At 37.2% G+C, this 9,545-nt stretch overlaps 1 pseudogene; it reads right to left on the reverse strand.

The window, feature by feature from the left end:
• Positions 1 to 8,482: 8,482 nt before the first annotated feature.
• LOC149171319 (mitogen-activated protein kinase kinase kinase 17 pseudogene) lies at positions 8,483 to 9,283 on the reverse strand (annotated as a pseudogene).
• Positions 9,284 to 9,545: the final 262 nt, after the last annotated feature.

Genomic DNA, 9,545 nt, shown 5'->3' on the forward strand with positions numbered 1-9,545 from the left:
CGATCAAGGCTTTGAAGTGCCGAAACCAGGAGAACACTTCATCCTTCTTTTTCAAGAAGTATATCCAAGTCTTGCGAGAATAATCATCTGTAAAAGTGAGGTAATATAAATATCCTCCCAAGGAGTTCACAGGCATCATACCAGATATGTCTGAGTGAACCAACTGCAATATATCAGAGGTCTTGCTTTGGCTTGAGGGGAATGGTCCCCTTTTGAGCTTTCCTTCGGCACATCCTAGACATACACCTTCTTGCTCTAATCTGAACTCAAGCATCCCGGTCACCATTTTCCTTACATTGGGTAGAGATTTATAATGAAGGTGAGCAAACCTCTGATGCCATAGTTCAGACTGAAGAGATGTGTCATAAGACATGACACCCAGTGGACTTCCTCCAACCTGATATAATGAATCAACTCGAAACCCAAGAGTAAAAGCATCTTTAAAGTTATTTTTCCATACACGTACCTTGCCATCGCTGAAGGCCACCTTGTAGCCTTTGTCTTCCATTGCCAAAATGGACACCAGGTTCTTTTTTAGATCAGGTACATATAATACATCTTGTAAGTGGATGGTATTACCTTGATTCAATTGAAGAGTGACATTTCCTACGCCTTTCATGGGATATTTTGAATTATCTCCAAGAACAATTTCCAAGTTGGTTTCCTTTTCTATCAAATTATAGAGAGCTTCTTTGTAACCAGTGAAGTGCCTTGAGGCACCACTATCAATATGCCAATTTCCTAGTGAGTCCGGGGGAGAAATAGTAGATAGAGCTGCTGGTAGAGAATATTCATCTTGCTTATTGTTAATAGTGTTAGATTCATACCTAGAATTTCTTGCCTTCTTGAATGGTTGTCCTGTTCCTTGATTTCTGACACTTCTTTCACCTCTACCATTTGACCTGCTATTCCTTTGATTGCCTTGAGAGGGATTTTGATCATCGTCCCGATGTGAGTCCCTTTTATCAGGGCACTCCCTTGCATAGTGACCCATTTTATTGCAATTGTAACATAGTCCTTTTCTTCCACCCTCTGGTCCAGCCTTTTCTTTGAATTTAGCTTTGGAATTGTTTCTTATTTTAGTATGAGAAGAAAAGGCAGAGGGATGACCTTTAAGTATGGGCATTTATTGCTCTTCCATCCTTGTTTCTTCTTGAATGCATTTGGACATTAATTCCTCAAATCCAGGAATTATGTTATTGTTGAGAAGAGTAGTCCTGAATATATACCATTCAGATGGTACTCCTCCAAGAGTTGTGAGTGTCATTTCTCTATCAGAAATTACTTCCCCAATAGATAGGAGATCGTTCTTGATCTCGGTGATCCTTAAGAAATATGCTTGCATACTCTCATATTTTCCCTTCTTAATTTCCTTTAGCTTATTTCTAAGAAACAAGACTTGATTTGCATCATTAACTTTAAATAAACTCACCAGTCTATCGTAGATTTCCTTGGAGGTGTTCAGCTCGGAAACATAGGCCACCAAGCACTTGTCGATAGAGTCCCGAATGATCTTCCTTGCTTTAACTTCTCCCTTGGTCCATTTGTTCCTAGCAGCAGTAGATGCATTTGATGGAGGCTCAACAATTCCGCCTCTCACATGGTCCACCACTTCCTTTTCTTCTAACGTTAGATCGAAAGACATCTTCCATCCGTGATAGTCAGAATTCTCACGAAGTTTCTCTTCAGCAGGGAAGTGTGTTGAGGACCCCATGATTCTTTCAGATAGCCTTGCCAACCTTCTCTTCGATGATTGCTCTTGCTTGGGCTTTGTATTCACCTCACCTCTGATACCATGTTAAATTATGGTATGTTTTAATTTTTTTCTTACTATCCACAGATTAGCAATCACATATACATTAAGTAAAGTGCAGATAGAAACATTAAATGATCAACAGAAAACAAGCCAAGACAAGAGACACAAGATGTGGCATCTAGCCAATGACAAACCCCAATGTGGGGAAACCCTTTGATCAAATCTTCTTTTATCTTCAATAGTTCAATAAAGAGAAATAGTACAAAATCTGAATTCTGTAATTTTATATCAGCAGCAACAAACCCTAGATCAACGAAGTCAAACTTGGTCAAACTAGTTGAAATTGACCTCTAAAATGCTTGGTCAATTTCCGGTCAACTTGTCCTTGAACAACATGAAGAAACAGCCCTTGAATAGCCCCAAAAGTACAGTCAATTTGCAGATTTCTGAAGTCAAGTTGCAGCCCTAAACTAGGGCAGTGAACACCGGTCAAACTAGAGGTCATATCACCTCGGTTTTCGTGCCAAAAATTGCAGCCTGCCTAGGAGAGGCAACCACACCCAATCCACACTTCTGGATGGTCAGCGCTTGGTCAACGTTGGTCAAAGAGATGACCTGCTGCCCTAGCGTCCTTCTTTCTACGTCTTTCTTGCACTAGGACGTCTTCCTTTCAGCGATACGTGTGAGAGAGAGAGGCTCCTTTTATGCGTAAGAGAGAGAGAGAGAGAGAGAGAGAAGATGAGTGAAATGAATTGTCCAAATGAGGAGGAGGCTCCTTGTATTTATATGCAAACGTTGAGGGTGAATAGACGTGACTGTTGGGCTTTTGAGCCTACATAAGTTTGTTGGCCGACCTTAACTATTTGTCCATAATCAAAATAAATTCATATCTCCATAAATACATATGGGAATTGAATGATCTTTAGATCAATCCTACACCTCTCGATGAGAGGAATCTAGGAAAAATATTAGAAGCCATAAATAAGGTGATCCACATGGAGTTTGGCCCTAGTTGCCAATTTTAACACACGGGTTTTGGTTGTGTGAACAACTTGAAGTTAGCATGCTTGGTGCAATCATACCAAGGCTATGATTAATATGTTTATGATCAGTTTAAACAATAGTTGTGTGTGTGTATGATAACACATAAGAAGGTATAATCTATAGTATAAAATAGAGGAATGAGTAGCAAAATGGTACAATACAACATGAACAGAAGCCTTCCTAACGAAGAAGGATATTTAGTTGGAAATAGGTCAGAAGAGAATTCCCTTGATTAGGTGGATACCATCATAAGCTTGAGAGTTTAATTGAGGAGCTACAAGGTTGACAACAAAAAAAAATTTAGAGCTCAAGAAAGGAAAGCAAAAGTGAATGTGATTATATTGCAAAGCTTATATGATATGCAAATACAAAGGAAACACAAACCTAGTGCTAGTAAGTTGGACAAGAATAAACCCAAGAAAATCCCATCTAAAATACGAAAGTATGGATCAGAAACCAATAAGACATAAGGTAACAATTCAAAGAAGAGGAAAATGCATGCAAGTGAAAACACAGTTAGAGGGGGAACTCCACTTAGCACCCCAAAAAGAGAAACAAACATCCATGACAAACTATCTAGTGCCACAACTAGGTCAAGAAGGCACCACCAACAAAGGGAGAGTGAGAAAAAAATAATGCCATAAGAATTCAAGAAAGAAAAGCCCCATACCTTTTGTGGAGAGATTAATAAGAGTGAAGAAGTAGAAGAATGGATTTTGGGCTTAAAGAAGCACTTCAGATTCCATGACTATTATGAGAATATGAAGGCCAGGTTAGCCATTGTTAACTTGAATGGAAAAGATAACATGTGATGGGAATAATTTAGAAAGGTCAAAGGAATCAAAGAAAATAAAATGACTTGGAAAATATTTGAGAAATATTTCTGGGAAAAGTACCTATCTAAGAGGTATTATGAAAACAAAATCAAAGAGTTTCATGAGAATAAGCTAGGACAATTCACCTTGGATACCTACACCAACATACTTTTGGAACTACTAAGGTATGTGTCATACATCAAGGATGAGAAAGTGAAGATTTGGAGATATCTCAATGGTTTACCACAGTCCTACGAAGACATAATTGAATTTGATGAACCAAAGACACTATCAGGAAGGCCAGGTATTTCCATGTTCAATCCAAGCATAGGGTTGAAATCTGAACATATTGAAAGATGAGAGACAAGTTTTAGTGATTCAAATGAAGAAATGTAGCATTAAAGGGTTTGCCATGTTTATGATTCATGTAACAAGTGTAACAAAGGAAATCAAACTCAAAATTGAAGATCACCACATTCTATAACAATATAGCGATGTATTTATGGAGGAAGTGCCAGGATTTCCACCTAGGAGGGAAATTGATTTCTTCATTGAATTGATTCTCGGTTCCAATACCAATTTATGAAAACCCATATTGCATGAGCACACCAAAGTTCGTGGAATTAAAATTGCAACTTAAAGAAATGTTGGATAAAGGATACATCATACTCTGTTTGTAAAGAAGGATGGCACACAATGATTATGCATTGATTACAAATAGTTAAACAAAGTTGCAGCGAAGAATAAATATTCACATTGCTCTGTGACAGTGAACTTATCCCCTCTTTCACATACCTGTATGATAATGGGTTTCTACATTGATTTGCATTGTTCTCTAGCAATGAGCTCTTATTTTATTTCACATACATCTTGAATCAACCCTTATTTTCCATTTCTCCCTATTAGTGGGGGCTATTCCCTTGTTATTACATCATCTCTCACAATGGACTAATTCTATGTTTCACATACCTCTTCGATAATAGGCTTATCCCTCATTTCACATTACTCTCTAATAGTGGGCTTATTACTAGTTTCACACCCTTCTTTAGCAAAGGACTTATACATGTTTCATATTCCTCGCACATCCCATGTTTTACAACTCTCCTTGACAATGGATTTATCCCGTGTTTTACTTTCCCCTACCCTATTTACAATGGGCACAGTCAAACTAAATAAACAAATCAGCAAAATGGAAAGAGTATACATAACATTCTTGCTTGCTCAAAATTTGATATTGACAATGACAACAACTTCCTTCAAATGATGAACAACTACCTTCAACTGTCAAAAATCAAAGTACATAGTCGAAGTATTCACAGTATAACATCACTAAGAAGCAAACACCATGAAATTATTAGTGATAATATTAGAGTTAATCAACATTCAACTTTGGAATCAACTTGACAATAAACAACAGAGTTAATCCCTTGCAGCAAGTCGTTACCAACCTCCCATTCTTTTAGGAAAATATATCCATAAGGGAGCAATCTAGCTACTAGACTTTTTTCTCTTTTCCATTATAATTAGGTATACAATTTTTGGCAAGATCATAAATTTTAGTTTTTTAAGTTGTGTTTTTAATGTATAATAAATTTTGCTTATAACTAATGTCACACTTTTTCTTCTTCAATTTGGAGATTTTTTAATTTTATACTGCATATGAAGGACCCCACGTGACAATTAACGCTCTGTCATAGTGTAGTTATTGATCCTGTTCAAGGGAGGAAATACATTTCAATTTGAAGCATTAATTTTATTTTAAAGGTTTCAATATTGCCAAGTTAAAATAAATTATTCTTGTCATATGAAAATGAAAAATAATTTGAAATTTCATGCACGCCTCACACATCACACCTCCTACCATATCAAGTAGCCCATACCTTAAACAAAGAATCTTATCTTCACGCGAGAACTCGAGTGCACTTGAACAAGTACACCTACATGCCACAGATTCACCAATATTATAGTCTATATAGAAATCATATGGAGAGAATTTAATAGGACCATTTGCTGACAATCTATATAGGAGTCATATGGTGGGAATTCACTTGGACCATTTACTTATAGTCTATATAGAAAATGTATAAGGGGAATCCAATAAGACTATTTACTCTTTCATCTCTTGAATGTCATTCCTCAAACACAATGAAATTGTTCTAAATGATTATGTTATTTTTTCTTATATGGTAATTGGTCCAATTATTTAAACAATTACAATGACTTTTTAAAGGCTATGAAAATATAACATTATTTTACTAATATAGCTACAATGTCCAGTGAAAAACAACAACTTTTTGAAACCTCCAACAACCCAATTTTCCACAAAAGAAATATAATTTACTAGAAGATTTTGCCATAAGAATTTGGGTTTAATGATTGGTGTACATGTGCATTATGATGGACAACTCCATCTACAAAAAAAGGTCACAAATAACATCATTTTTTGTCAACAAACATGAATGGTTGAATTGAATACTAATTCAACATTGAATTTATCATAATAAGTAATCAAACCTACTTTGAATAAATTTTGATCTATGGCGGTTAGTCATGTCTTCATATTAAGTGCAGATAAAGAAGACATACTATTCATAAATCCAAGCAAGTGGAGCAAGCAAAGTAGGCAAAAAGTACAAGCAAATTGAGTAGGTAAAAAGAAGATCTAAGCAAAGTAGGCAAAAAGTACAAACAAATGGAGTAGATAGAAAGAATATCTATAGGTGACCGCCATAAAATATTGGTAAATATCATTTATAAATCCAGGCAGCAAAAGGATGAGGAGCTGATTAGAATTGAAATTATTTCTTCTCTATGAGAAGCAAAAGCATTCCCCACAAATAAAGCTTTTGATCTTTAATACTCATAACTAAGATGTGATTTCAATAAGTAATACCTGTATACATGAGCTCTATATCAATAGAATTCTATTGTATATAAATATTAATATTTTTTTTGAACCACCAAAATATGGAAAATATAATTAACATTTTTATTATTTATTTTTCCTAATATAGAAAATATAATTAACATTTTTATTATTTATTTTTCATAATATATAGATAAATAATTAATAAACAAAAACAACTGAAAATAGAACATATTATTAAAAATTTAAAATTTTTATAATAATTTGAAAATTTTTATAATAATTTTTTTAATTTTATTTATATAGTAACCAGAAAACACTGCAAAATAATTGTATGTCCTTCTCCAGGGAACTAGAAAAGTCCTGAAGAACAATGATGAGATTACTATTGAACTCTGATCACGTTAGGCAGTAGTGATCTGATCCTACTTTTTCTTATTCTTATTAATCTAGCTTCACTGCACTTACAGAATAGTTATATAATCCAATTTTAACCGGCTGTAATCCTATCTTTATCTTCACACAGCTTCTTATTCACATTTTGCCATCTTTTTTCATGCTTATTTAATCTCAAATGAAAGGTGTGCTCACCAACAGTAATAACCAAATTTGGCTTTATGCTAAATGTGTTTCTGTATCAGACAATGAGCTCAGCTAAGCTGTAGTGAACCATATATGGCTTTATGCTAAATGTGTTTCTGTATCAGACAATGAGCTCAGCTAAGCTGTAGGTGAACCATATATGTATGTAGCTATTGGGTCATGAATGGGTTGAGCAGTATATGTCACCTGTCTAATAATATATTTGGTGAAATTAACTAGTGACTACCTAGCCCATTAATGACCCAGAAGCTACATTATATATAATGTTAGCCTAAGCTGAAGGTTCAGCTTTAACTCCATGGTTATTCACATTTTGCCATCTTTTTTCATGCTTATTTAATCTCAAATGAAAAGTGTGCTCACCAACGGTAATAACCAAATTTGGCTTTATGCTAAATGTGTTTCTGTATCAGACAATGAGCTCAGCTAAGCTGTAGGTGAACCATATATGTATGTAGCTATTGGGTCATGAATGGGTTGAGCAGTATATGTCACCTGTCTAATAATATATTTGGTGAAATTAACTAGTGACTACCTAGCCCATTAATGACCCAGAAGCTACATATATATTGTTAGCCTAAGCTGAAGGTTCAGCTTTAACTCCATGGTTATTAAGTAGCCACGTTCTCCCTTTATTAGGCACTCTACCAGACCGATACAACACCGACCAGAGAATAAGAACATCACATCACCTGTTTACTAGTATTAAGAAGCCTACACTCAGGAGGAATTACTATTACAGGAAGTAATGCAGAAACTGAGATCATCCATTTCCTAATCGAAATAATGCAGATTGAAAATTGGAAATATTTGTAGTCCATTCCTTATAACTTCGAACCGATTGTAAAGTGCTATCAAAACACAAGTTACATGCAACAGACAGCAATCACACCATCAACAAAAAAAATAGGTGGAGAGCTGCTTTGTTAACAGATAAGCATCTGTAGAAAACCCCAACTCTCACCCCTGCTCATTGTAAAAATAAATCCGAGCTTTTATACAGAGATCCCTATCCCCGTGCCTAAACACTTAGCCTGTACAATGAGAGGAAAGGCTAAATCAAAAGGCAGTCGTTAAAGACCTCAATAGTAATTATCTATGGATGTGGGTGCTTAATCAAGGGTTAGGGTTAGGGTTAGGGTTAGATAGGGGCATTCAACAAGGTGCCCTCATTATTGGTAAAAAATATTGGGCAAAATTCAATCCAGTGAGTTGTATGTGAAATTATAAATAATCTCAGGAGAATCGAGTTCAAGAGTAGCTATCTGTGGATGTGAAAGTTTGCTGCTCTGTTCAAGAATGGCACTCTGTTCAAAATAGCACTTTGGCAGCTTCTCCTTGATTGAGGAAAGGATAATCCAGCAGGGACCCTGTTCAAAATAGCACTTTGACAGCTTCTCATTGATCGAGGAAAGGATGATCCAGCAGCTGGGCACTGGTCCACCTCTGGCTCCGGTCTCTTCTGAAGCACTTGTCCAGAAAATCCCGGCCTTGTGGCGAAAGCGACAGCGGAAACTCAGGGAGGGTTTCTGTGCAGGCAATCCTATACATAGCAACGAGCGGATTAGAGGCATTTCTGAAGGGAGGCCTTCCAGAGGCCATCTCCACCACAGTGCAGCCCACAGACCAAATATCGGAAGCAGGCCCTTGCTCCACGCGGTTCAACACCTCAGGAGCCATCCACAGAGGGGTTCCCCTCACTTTATATTTCTCATCCATGTCCAGATTTTGCCCCTCATCCACAATTTTCTTAGCAGACCCAAAGTCGGCAAGCTTCACACCATTGGCACCCACAAGAACATTCTTGCCCTTGATATCACAATGCACAATCCCCTGCCTGTGGAGGTAATCGATTCCAAATAGGATGCCACGAGTGTAGGCTCTGATCACAGATTCGTCAAGCTGCCGCCCGAACTTATTGAGCAGGTCCACGATGCTCCCGCCTGGCATGTATTCCATGAACAGATTGTCCACACTCACGCCATTCTCGACGGTATGATCACGGCCCAGGCACCGAATGATAAACGGCGAATCAAGAGAGCGTAAAATTTCGTACTCGTTCTGCGACGGAGAAATCGAACTGACTGTGGACTTCACGGCAAAGAGGCCGCCATTGGACTTGTTCATGGCCAGGCTTACTGTGCCAAAGGCTCCGGTTCCAATTAGGGTGCCTCGCGCCCATGCTGTGCCTGGCTCCATCTAGGAACAGATATCGGGTTCAAATCCAATAGACTTTATTGAGATTCCAATTCCCCACTCTTATAATCGCGGGCCCGGTTCGTTCGATTCTCCCGGGCCCCAGTTTTGAAGAGCAGGAATCCATTGATGGTAATTTGCAAGTCAAATCAGTATGCGCCGGTGTTTTGACATTTATGACATATAGATGACACGACTATTGGAAACTTTCAGAAGTGAGATACCTAGTTTCTGTAGGAGATCGCGATGGCAAGGTACCATTGGG

Source organism: Pinus tabuliformis, chromosome 4_2 (genome assembly GCF_031772625.1).
Source record: "Pinus tabuliformis cultivar Carrire ecotype Pingquan chromosome 4_2, CPIR1, whole genome shotgun sequence".
Lineage (NCBI taxonomy): Eukaryota > Viridiplantae > Streptophyta > Pinopsida > Pinales > Pinaceae > Pinus > Pinus tabuliformis.